Source organism: Equus asinus, chromosome X (assembly GCF_041296235.1).
Source record: "Equus asinus isolate D_3611 breed Donkey chromosome X, EquAss-T2T_v2, whole genome shotgun sequence".
NCBI lineage: Eukaryota > Metazoa > Chordata > Mammalia > Perissodactyla > Equidae > Equus > Equus asinus.
In genome coordinates this window covers 122,312,669-122,325,572 of record NC_091820.1, presented here as the reverse complement: position 1 = coordinate 122,325,572, position 12,904 = coordinate 122,312,669, and the positions used below count along the sequence as shown (strand labels likewise).

Below are 12,904 nucleotides of genomic sequence, written 5' to 3'. Positions count from 1 at the left end.
TACATAATCTGAGACAGAAGGAGAGAAATGGTTCAACAGAGAGAGAATGTAACTATTCATCCCAATACAATTTGAAAAGAACTATCCATGTGCTAATATTCCCAAATGACAGATACAGTTGACTACATAGAGATTGTGACATTGTTGCTCTTCACTTATTTGGACCACTTAAGAATGTGGTAGGATTATACAGAAATTCAAAATATGAATAATTGGCTATAGTCTTTAACAAAATTCTTTTTTCCTTCTTATGAAGTCAGAAAGCTTATTAGTCAATGGAGTACACATGTTGCTAGCTGGTGATAATTAGTATACATTTATATTTCCAAAATAAGCTATTTTGAAGTTACCCTTGGTCATTAACTCAGCTTCATTTTTCAATTATTACGTGTTAAAAAAATGATTCTGTCGAAAACGTTGCTATACACGTGTGTTGGTAGAAAGATCATTTTTACACTTGAAAACTTTCATCCTTTCATTTTTAGGCACAGTCCCTTTTGCAGGACTTAAAAAAAATGTGTTAAGATCTTACTACGTTCTGGCTATTACACTAACTTACTGGCATGCATTTTCACAATCATAGCTTCTAGTGCCAGAGTGCCTAACCACATTCCTGTACAGTTTCCCACCTACCAGCTAGTTGTTCCTCTGTCTTTTTTGCTTAGCTCTTTGCATGTTCCCCAGTACCTTCAAAAGCCCTTGCCAGCCAGATATCATTACCCTCTTTGCTACTAGCTGAGGACAGCTGGTATATTATTTCTGTGAGAGAAAGTGTCTGAAAGTATCAGGTTCAAGCTAGGTGCCCTAATTAATGATTTCTTGTGTGGACTTACCCCATTCGCTACCCCAAAAACATGACCCCACTGCCAGCTCTGACTTCTGATGTCTGTATATGTCTTTCTCTCTGTTTTACCTCTTTTGGATTCCTGACATCCTAGTAGTGCTAACTACCTGTATGGTCTTACCAAACCTCCCAATCCCACAACCCATCTGGTGACCCCAGTTTTATTGTCACTCAGAGTCCCAGCATGACATTTTGTGGAAAACAAGGCATCCTGTTTCTGATTACTTCACACCAGCTTGAACTGCCTGCTTCTGTTACTCACAGCTAAACTGCATCGTCTGATGTCATGATCAGTAAATATTGCACTAATTTTCAAGGAAAAAATGCATCAGTTGCACTACTGGAAAATCAAGTCACAATTGACTATATAAGACATATGTCTCATGGTGCTCTTTACATTCTTGTTACAACTTCTATTTTTGTCCTTAGAGTTGGGATGCTTATTTCTCTTCAATTAGATACATTATCATGGTGGCATTGGTAACAAACATGGCTTGAAGAAGTAAAGTTTCCATGTTTTATTTCTAAGCATTTTCTTGAGCAGGCATCTAAGTTACCATTGGCTGCTCACACTATAACTGGGATTATACTGTTCTGTTGTGGTTAGATATCTGGCCCAAATTTGATTTCTCAGTGACCGGAGAGACAGTGAAGAAAATAGGTCAGGCTTAGATTGGACTGGAAGGACTGCAGTGTGATGGGAGAAGTGTCAAGAGTAGATTTTGGAGCCATACAGATCATGGTTTCAATCCAGACTCTACAACTAACTGTGTATGACCTTGAGCAAGTTTACTTAAGCTCACTGAACCAGATTTTTCATTTTTAAAATGGAGATAACAACCCAATATGATTGTTGTGAGGATCAAATGAGATATTACGTATAGCACACTTGTCACTGTGCCTGCCACTATGTACACAGAGGCTAAGTAATTTACCCAAGATCACACTGCTAGTAAGTTGCCGGGTCTAGTCTGGAACCCAAATCAATTTGATTCCAAAGACCCATGCTCTTTCTACTTTTTTTTTTAAATTATTAGTAATAGGGCATTTGAGATGATATTACTTAGAAACATAGAAACTCAGAACTGAAAGGAATTCCAACATCATCTATTATGCCACTGATCAGATATTTGAATTCCCTTCACAACATATTTCACAAAAGCCCTCCCACAATTTCATCATGCTTCTCTTGAACACCCCTAGTTTAACTATAATTTACCTAATCTTTGTTGAGTTTATACTCTATGGCAAAAAACTGTTGTTGTTTAAAGTGTCTAACCATGTTTGTGTTATGTTGGAGAGGACACGGTGGAAGGGAAGGGGCTATCAGAAAGATATGCAAGCAGAACAGGGACATAGTTTAATGAGGAGGAGCTTCTGCCTCCTTCAGTATTGGTAGCAGGCTTAAAAAAATCCATCAAGAGTGAGCCCTGATGGCCTAGTGGTTAAAGTTCAGTGTGCTCTACTTCAGTGGCCTGGGGTTGGTTCCTGGTTGTAGAACCATACCACTCATCTGTCAGTAGCCATGCTGTGGGAGTGGCTCACATAGAAGAAGTAGAAGGACTTACAACTAGAATATGCAACTATGTACTGAGGCTTTGGGGAGGAAAAACAAAGAGGAAGATTGGCAACAGATGTTAGTTCAGGGCAAATCTTTCCAAGAAAAAAAAAAACTGTTTCCTTTATAAAAAAATCCATCAATAGAGAAAATCACCAAGGCCGTCTCCAGTCCAGCATTCCTGTGAACTGATTTTATCATAATGTGCCATGATGTGGGGTTGGGATTGAGGCACACTAGTTTTAGAAAGAACTACTTTGCTCTGGACCAAGCTCCATTTTAGCTGAAATAAGGAATTTTCCCAGATTCCTGAGGAGATTGGGCAGCCCTTTATTGCCATAGTGGAGATAGCTATAACTTTGCAACTTGCCCAGAGTTTATGTGGCCTAACTGCTCTATTGAGCTTGTTAAGTTGTTTGAGTAATTTGCTTTTTAGCTTCCTGTAACACATTATATTCTGGGGGGCAACCAGTCTATTTCACTCTTCATTACCTGTTGTTCAATACCAACGTCTGAGGAATTGAGGGTGTTTGATGCTAGAGTCCTGGTTTAAATCCTCATCATTTGGATTACACAGGTGAATCAGTTCTCTGAGTTCTAGTATTTAGACTAACTCTGGAGGTGCCAAGCTGCTGTTAGACCAAGGTTGGGGGCAGGGGTAGTCCTCCATTCTCAGCTCATTTCAATTCCATATCTTGAGGAGGATGCTATTCAGTCTTGTTTGATGTTATAATTTTAAACCACTTGGAATAATATTCTCCTTTGCTTTAATGTTATACATCCCTGTGCATGTTCTTCAGTAATTGAAAGGGATATCAGACAAATTTGATCTGTCTAGCTTTGACTTATGCTGTCCTTATCTTGGCCTTTGTGTCATTAAGAAAAAAATTGGTATTGATCTTGGACCATACCAGTACATTGTGCTGCAATTTTTCTTCCTTGCTAGTGGAATATAAATCGATAAAAGGCAGCTGCTTTAGACAAGGGCCAGATATGGTGCTGTCATTTATATATTGTAAATCCAATGATAGCTGATCAAATCAGTGCCTCTCCTGTTCCAAACTTGACATGATTGAATTGTCAATAAAAAAGATTTTACAGTAAGAGAAGGAGAGCTGACAGTGTAAATGTCTGAAAACCCAATGAAGCTCAATATAAAATGAAACAATGAGCTAGGACATCATTTTATGATTTCCAATGAGAAAAAATATTTAGTGAATCATGGCTGAAATTGAGGATGATCACAGGAGGGGGGAAGCAGGAATGAAAAGCCAGCTAACTTGCGTTGTAATTTTTGAGAAATCTGAAATGCAAATTTGCAGATGCAAATTTTAGGAATTATGCATCCTACTCACTGAGTTGTTTATTTACAGAAATGGTTCAGATACTCTCCACCTCCTTCCCTCCTCCATGCACATATTTTCTAGTGATAATACCCAGTTGCTGGGGGAAAAAATAAGCATTTCCTTCCCCAGGAGTCCTGCTGAGTTCTAATAAGTGATTCAGGAGCAGATCTGGTAGAACTTAACCCTGCATTCTTAAAGTCAACTAGTAGAGGTCTAGTTTCACTTAATAGATCCATAGAAGTAGTGAGATTTGCTTTTTAAAAGGAAAAACTATAAATAAGAAGCTGTAAAACTTTCTCAAAGTGCTGCACCTCTCTTGGTATATGGCCCATCAAACTTAGTTTAGGAAACTAAGATCTTACCCCTTGAAACTTGAAGAAATTCTGCCAATTTTTCAAAAAGACCTGATTAATCTATTTGCAAATATAACACCATGGTGCTTATTTGTGTGTTGAGAAGCATATGCCGTCCCATTGGGAGAGACCAGGCTGGGAACTAAGACGATGCTGTTTCATTTAAAAGCTGCCAGAGGTATGTTTGCATGATATTCTTGCCTCAGTAGTTCTAAATGCAATGGACCTGTTTGGGGGAGAATTGACTTCTGAGAGATGCTTGGCTTCTGAATTTTCAGCTTGAAAACTATATGCTGAGCTTGTTGGAATAGTTTTTGGAGGGCTTATTTCCCAAATTTTCTAATGATGACAGGCTTAAAATTATCTTATAAACCATAGCACCTGCCACGACCACCACAACAAACTGATATTCTTGTGTCAGCACGAGGCAGCTTATTGGAGAGAAGATTAATCACACTGTGCATCTTGGGAATAATTGTTTTGACCTAGGGTAAGAAGAGTCTTCTTTCCTGATTTTAGCTTGAGACAATTCAAATAAAATTTAGCCGTATTCTCTTCCTCCTTACTGAGGCACGTTACACCACTAGCCATCCTCTCACTCCTTCTGTGATAGACTCTTCTCCTTGAGCTTCTCTACTGCTCTTTTTTGGAGCTTCTCAAAACCACTTTGGCAGCTTGTTCTTTGTCTCATTCAACCAACTTCTTCCTTCTTTTGTCCTGACAGTGGAGTTCTTATAAAATTCAATCTGTTGCTCTCAGGTTATTCTCATGGCTACCATTTTCTAAGAGCTTTTTACAGGCCAGGGACTGTGCTATTCAAATTACACGTATTATTTCATTTAATAATAAAATCTCTTATAAAAATCTCTATAAAAATTAACCAACTGAGTCTGTAGAGAGAAAAAAAGAGGGCCCAAAATATTCTAGATTCTTGGTTAACACTCAATTTTACTGGACAGGGAAAAGAGTAGGGGTCAAACAAAGAAACGGAAAAGTAGTGATGAGAAAGGAAGGTGGCAACCAGGAAGGGCAGGATCCTGGAAGCCAAGAGAAGTTCAAGTGATGCTGTCTATGAATAAGACTCCCCAATCTGTACATCTCCATCCTCAATTTATTGCTCGTGCCTTATACCAAAGGTTCTGTGGGTGGGTTTTGGGGAGTCACTCGTCCTCTGAAATGTGATGCAAAATTTCATGTATGCATATGTGTACATTTTCTGGGGAATGGGTTCGCAGATTTCATTAGGGACCCATAAACGAAACAAAGGTATGTCTTCAGGCTCATACTATCAGCTTTCCATTGGACATTTCCCATTGCCATTAGAAAGCCAACATGTTTAAACTTAATTTAACCTTTGTACCACCTCCCTGCAAACTAGTTACTCTTCTCACCCCCTCCCCCACCTTTTGCTAGTGCTATGACTCCTCTCCAAGCCATCTTTTGCTTTCTCCCATACATCCACTACATCACATTGCCTATAGGATTTATCCTTTCTCTGTTCTTACTTTCACCACCTTCTCTTGGGACCTTTCCTTCTAGTGTCTGGATTATTGAGGTTACTCTTAACCAGTATCCTTGCTTCCTAACCCTCCCTGTTTACAATGATGCCAGGTTTATTTTTTGAAAATTATCCTCATCACATAGAGCATGATATTAAGAACACAATGTTTCTGGGCAGTGGAATGAGACATATCTGGGTTACAATCCTGATTTCTCTTTTTATTTGCTGTGTATCCCAATCAAGTTGCTTAATATTTCTAATCTTCATTTTCCCCATTTGAAAATAGGGGTAATGCTAGTACCACCTCCTAGGCTTTTTGTGAAGACTCAAAGAGATCATCCATGTAAGGAGCTTAGCAGAGTACTAGCACATGGTAAGCTTTCAGGAGAGAGCTATTATTTCCTGCTGAAGAACATAAAATGTCTCCCTAATGCTTACCTCACAGCACATAAAATCTTCTGTCTGATTTTTCAAGCCTACCAGAATCTGGTCCCCACCGTCACCTCTCCAACTTTACCTTACTCCCAGAGGGTGTGTACAAAGCTTCACTCCTAAATGTGCTCTCACAATGCATGCTTCGCTCTCACCTCCGAATTTTTGCTCATACTTTTTTCTCATGCTAGACTGTCTTACCCCGTTGATTCAGCCTTCCTTCAAGCCCCACCTGCTGTACTTTTCCTGACGGTCACAGTCCCCACAGTTCTTGCCATTTTCTAGATTCTCTTGTGCTTTCGAATTGTCTGTATAATTGTACAGTATAAATTGTCTGTATAAATGTACCCAGTGAGTACCTTCTAATACGCTGTTCTGTAAAGTTTATAGTGTTGCAAAATAGGAAGCTGTTCACTTGTTTAATGCTTGTTCACTGCTCATTTCGTGGTTTTATGTCTTTTCTGTTCAATCAAAGCATCTTGTGGATAGGCATCAGGTCTGGCTGTTATTCTCTGTTCCATGACTTGGAACAGTTTCTAGTTACTGTGTAATTACTTGGTATATTTGTTGGTTTATTTGATTGTTACATCAAACTATCAAAGTATGGAGGCAGAAGATGTGTTATTATAAACTTGCTGCCATAACTTATTTTCTGTGAGCTCAGGTATTTGGAGACTTGAAATCTAGCGCCAAGCTGGCTGGCTTGAGGAAAGCCACTTCCCTTCTCTGGGCGCCTCATTTTCCTCATTCCTAGAAATATTTGGATAAACAACGGCATTAGGCTAGGTAAACTCTCTAAGTCCCCTGATCTCCTAGGACTCTGGGACTCTGATAAAACTAAGAATCTGCTCCAAAGACGTTACTCAGCTTTACTCTCTGCCATTGCCCTGGCTTGCTTGGGTCTTGACAGAATGTAGCCATCTCAAACAAGGCTTACGTGCTGTCCTTAATTGAAACTGTTTGTCTCTCCTAGTGAGCAGACAAGCCTCAGTTTAGGAAACCACATCAGCAGATTTCATTCCAGGGTGGGGAACTGTTTCTGACAAGGAGCCCCACAAAATATGTGTGCTTCGGAGAAAAGGGAAAACTGAGTAAACAAATACTCCCTTTGCTAAAGGAGGATGTGGGTTGAAAATCATATTATAGAGGAGGTATCCCGGAGTGTCCTGGGTAACCAGCCAAAAATTTGATCTGGTTTCTCTTAGCATGGGGTAACTCACCACGCCAACTGACATATTTCTCCAGTGACCTCTACATCTGAAAATGTCCCCTAAAAGCGCAGCTGTCTGTTCTCTATGCTCCAAGCCTCACTATTTGCCCTAACAGCCTGTAAGATGCCATTCTGCAGATGTTTCTTCAGCATTCCTTGACACAACGGCATATTTAGGCTCCTTTACATTTCTGACATTGTACAATTGACTCCCTCCTGGAGCTCGGCTGTTGCTTTTATACAGTGCAGGCAATCCGTGCTTGAGACGCCTGGGTGGTGTAAAGCAGCATCTTACTGCTCGTCTACCCTTTCTACCGAGTGCCTAAATCTGGGTTGACATTAAGTTGCAAGTTGCTTTCTCAGGATATTCTAGTGAACAGAGTTGAAGGAAGAAACATTAAAATGTCCTCCAGAATTTTAACTAATCAGAGGGCTGTCTGCTGATGGGTGCTCCGTGTACCACTAGCTCCAAACCCTTGCTAATTATGCAAACTCATCAGGAATGTCACTTGGTGTTCTTCCATTTAATGGGTGGTTGTGCACCACACTTCTTTCATTCCATGTCAGAATTATTGACATGATATTAACATTCACGGGCAAGCTGGTTTTCTAATGCTGGCCAGAGAATCAAAGATTTTTTTTTGTTTCCTGAATTTACCTATCTTTTCAGAAAACTCGAGAGTGTCATTAATACTTAATGCTGCATATAGTGTTTCCACCAATAATTCTTTCCCCAGAGGTTAGTCCTCAGAGTGCATAGGACAGGGTAATTACGTCTATTGATCTTTGCTACAGCCAGTGTTATCGGAATGGCGATCAACTTTATAAATAAGATGTGGATATTCATTTTAGCTAAGGAGCTATGATAGCTCTTGTTTCTTGAACATTCTTTGCCCTAACAGAAGCATTGCTAAGCAGCTACCAGGAGATCCTACAGAACTGAAATCTCTCTTTTACAGGGCTGATATTAGGGGCCAGAATGAGTAGGGACTGTGCCAAGAATGGGAAAACCTTAAACTTAAGTAGATTTGGCCCATGGGGCAAGTTTGGTAAAGTCAAAAACTGTGTCAAGGAGCTCTTAGCCCTGCCATTTAAGTTGACGAGTGAATTCTCTGAAAGAGAATTTCTCTGGTAAAATGTTTATCATAGAACCCTTCTCAGGAGACTCTTCCTTCACTTCACTGAGCCTCAGAGTAGGGCAGGTAAGAGCTTAGCTTGTAGCTGGAGAAAATCTTAAGCAGGTGGTTTTGACAATGTTAGAACTTAGGTACATAAACACCTACTCAGAGACCCAGAGAGTCTGGTCACTGAGCAGGATTGTTTCCTGGATCGTCTGGTGTGTAATTCCTAGAGTTAAAGAATATGAGCTCTCTGAGCTAGACAGAAGCTCACAGGGAGCCAGGATACCTTGTTTATTGTGTATAGTAGCCACTTTGAGCTATTTTTTCTCTTTGGTTTCCCAGAGAGTGATTGTGTTAAGAAAATGGAGTCTCAAATATTCAGAGGCAGTAGGTTCAGTTATTTGACTGTGGGAGTGGGAGGGGAGTGTGGGGATGGAGACTAAACTACCAGGCAGGCATATAGCAAGTGGGCAGGAGTTCAGTTACAAGAGAATGGTCTCCCAAAACCCCAGTCGTGTCCCAGGCAGCAAGATCAATTTAAAGTCAAGCTAGGAAGACCTGGACTGAAGTCTCTTTTTATCTCCTTGACCCCTATGCCCTATGCTCACCCCGATCCCCAACTTCCCATAGGGCTGATGGAAATCAAGACCACTGCTTTCCAGACACATCTGTATATCTGTATACATAGCCTGAGTCAACTATATTGAGATCCAAATTCCTTTGAGTTTAAATATTAACAACATTTTGTTTTCAGATGGCTTTGGAATAAAAAAAGTAGATCCTTCTGGCTAAAATGGTAAATAGTTTTGAGAGTAGACTTGTCTGCCAGGCACCTCTTCCAGAAGTATATAAATATTTTTATATGATGAAGTCCACTAGACACACTCATATCTGTTTCTAGCTTGAAAAAAAAGCAATTGAAATATTTAGATTCCAATGAAAGTTCAGTAAGATTTTATCCAAATAACATGAATGTTTGTTGAAGCTTTGGACTTTTTCATTAGTTATATATGGCCTTGGGTTTCTACAATAGCTTGCTGTCGCCTTTTTTAATCCCAGAAAAGTAGGATTGGGATCTTTTATCACTATTTCCAAGAAAATCTCTTTTGCTTATTTGGTTTTTAACTAAAATTTTTATGTAAGATATATATTTTAACTAGGTCCAGATATTTGTTGAAGGATTTAAGTAACCCCAGTATTAAAGAAATGATTTAAGCCTGAAATTCTCAAGACAAGTTTAAACCAGCACCCTAAACTCTGTGATTAGCCGGGTGGGAATTGTTTGTGGACACCTGAGGGTAGATTTCGGCCTACATGAGAAGTTATGTTGATTTTTGTGATTTTAAAATGGCTAGTTTTCAGAATTAGACCTTTTCTCTCTATTTAACTTATGTGCCTTGACCTATGCTATATGTAAATGGTGTTTGATGATAAAAGGGAGTGAGTCACACTTAAGCAGCAACATCAGTGCCCATTAAGCAGCATATAAATAACTGTCTCTAGATGTGCAACAGTGATTTAAAATGGTCCCACGGGAGCTGAATTATATAGGAAAATTTTCTGTGTAATAATTATGAAACGAAAAAAACCAATAACCCTCACTAGTTTCAGTGAAGAGAGTTGTTATATCTCTTTAGCCAAATAGATGAAACTCAATTTTATGCTCCCCTTACTCAAACTTGTTTCTTATTCTCTCACTAGTTTTATCCTTCCTCTCTCCCTTCCCTCCTTTCATTATCCCTCTTTCTCTTTCTTCCTTCCTTTAGGAATGAAGCTCTATAATTTTAAGTATGTTAGCTAGAGATATGTAATTAGCTACAGCTGTATACCAAAGTACAAAGCTTACATTTTAAAATGACTCACAGATAGAGTGACGATGTCAATTATTGTCCAGAAAGGGATACGTTTGAGAGTGAAGGGAAGTGATAAAAATAGTCAGCAGGTTAGTTGATCTACAAGGTGTAAATTGAGACTGTAGCAAATTAATAGGATGTATAGTCACCCTACTCACAGAGATAACCAGAATATTAAGGTGTAAGAGGCTTCAGAAAGCATCTAGTCTACTCCCTTTAGAAAAGGAAACTGAGTCTCTGAACCCACAATGACTGGTTCTAATCCAGGTCTTCTAACTTCCAGCCCAGACTTCTTTCAGTTGCTCCCCCTGCCTCACCACTCTAGCAAGATGGAAGAACGTATAGCGTAAAGCCACCTCATTCACATAGGGTTTTTTGTTTTTTCTGTTGAACAGATAGCTTTTAGATGTGAAACTTTTTGGATATGAGAATCTCCGGCCCCTCTTCCCTCCAAATCAGTGCTTCACAACTAAATAAGTACACTAATTGTGGTTGAACCTCCACTGCAAAGTCATTGTGGTCTTTCCCTCACTTTCTTGTCACTTAGGATGATAAGTTTACAAAACCTAAGCCAATTAGATATTATAGAAACATTCAGATAGTTTAAAATCAAAAATATTTTTCTTTTAAAAATGGAATCAAGAACATCCTTAACTGATTTTGAGGCACACTTTTCAGACTAACCATTATTTGAGTGGTCGTCTGCTAACCAACAAGGTAAGGCAATGGAGTACAGTTTTTCCTCACACAAGGAACTTGAGCTTGTGCATCTGGGTAAGAGGTGAGAATGAGTAAGACTCTCAGCTGTGAAAAAAATGGGCCAGAAGCTGAAAGAAATGGGCCAGAAACTGGGATTAATGTAATGCTCACTGTCTTCTCTTGCTGTTATCCTGTGTATATTCCTTCATCCCTGTTCACACACTAGATTCATTTGCCCTGGTGATAGGCAGTGTAGTGATGACCTCATTAATGAAGAGGATGGGCTCCAACAATACTTTGTTGTCAGAAACTTCATTACCAGTGATAGAGTTGACAGAGAAAACGTAAAGATGAGTTTAAGGATACATGATAACAAAGACTTATAGAATAAAAATATTGTCAGATCCTAATGGATATATGGATGTGACTGATACAAGGCCCTCAACATTAACATCAATATCTCCCTCTCCTTTTATGTATAGCTCAATAATAATTTGTTGATCAAATAGCATTGCTGGATGCCACTATTGATTCTCCAAGCCAATATGAGTTTCTTCCTTTCGTTTGTCTATTGACTCCGAGTAGGAAGATGTTCTGTGGCCAGCAGTAACAACATTGGCATTTATTTTACCAGGGACTGTATATTTGGATCACAAGGATCACCTAAGCCTGGGAAGCTGGGAAGCTGCAACCCACCACACCTGGACTGGACAGGGATGAAGTATGAGGGTGTCTCTAACTCCTTCTCACTACCTTCCCTCCTTTTTTCCTTCCTTGTTGGTACTTTCTACCTAGTGAACTGAGCACCCTGGGACTTTCTCCTCTCCCATCCAGATAAACCTCTGGATATCCATGTAAGCTAGCTATTTGGCTTCACGAGTTACAAAGTTTAATGGCTAAGAAGGAGCTCCAACATAACTAACTTCATTGTAAGTGAACTTCCTAGAAAGGTTGTTGATGGAGATATATAAAATTGTGTAAGTATAGCTGTGGGCTGGTTAATTATTTTCTTGAGTCATTTGTGCACTTGTTGGTCCTTCCCACCACCTTATCTTTCCTTGTATCCCTCGTGCATAGTCTATAGAGCTAGTGTTTCTCTACTTGGCCCACATCTTGGTTCACTTTCTAGCCTTACACTTATAGGCTTGCAGTTTTTCTCCATCTTCTGTGTCTTCTCCATATCATTGATCTTGTTTAAATGAAAGGAACAAGGATTTGAATAGGAACAAGCGAATAACTTGGAAGATAGAATTAAAAACCAACTTTTCGAACGCATTCAGAACGTATCTCCATCTAAATCCGTGTCGTGTGTTTGTATTTGGGCATACCTGAAGCGAAGAACTATCTTTTTTCAATTGTGTATGAAATTTCGTTTTGTGTGTTATGCATGTTTGTGTGTGGGAAGATGTGTAGGAATACAGTTAAAACTGTAGGTGGTGGTATTATAAATTTGCAAAGTTAGAACAGGTATTTGGTTGTTTTCTGGTTTTATAATACTTGTTACATGCTGGGCACTTTAAACACATTATCTTATTTAATTCTCACAACAATCCTGTGAAGATGTGGAGTCTTGCCCATAGCCTCACAGCTAGTAAGTGGTGGAACTGGAATTGGAATGCAGATCTGTCTGGCTCCAAAGCCCGAGTCTCTTTCCATATACTATACTGCTTCCAAACATAAATGATTCTGGGTTTTTCTACTTCCTGATATTATAGCATATAAGGACCAGGCATATTTCCCCACTGGCCTCAGTGTTTTTGTATTCAATTTCTTTATATCCCAAAGTCTGTGGAGTAATTTTTCTATTTACAAAGTATTGTAAGCTTTGATTTGTATTTTGGGATTGGACAACCCTTCCCCCATTCTCTTTCCCCAACACGTATGGATTACTTTGAAAAATCAAACTGTCATTTGAGACCAAGGAGGAAAGGCAGAGTGTGTTAAATTTCTCCTTGTCTTGAGGGCATGGTTTTCATTAAGTTCTCTG

General features: G+C 39.3%; 1 protein-coding gene across 2 annotated transcripts in view; it reads left to right on the top strand.

The window, feature by feature from the left end:
- Positions 1–12,904, top strand: part of GPC3 (glypican 3) — a 407,750-nt gene that overhangs the window by 159,595 nt on the left and 235,251 nt on the right. The window lies entirely within an intron of this gene.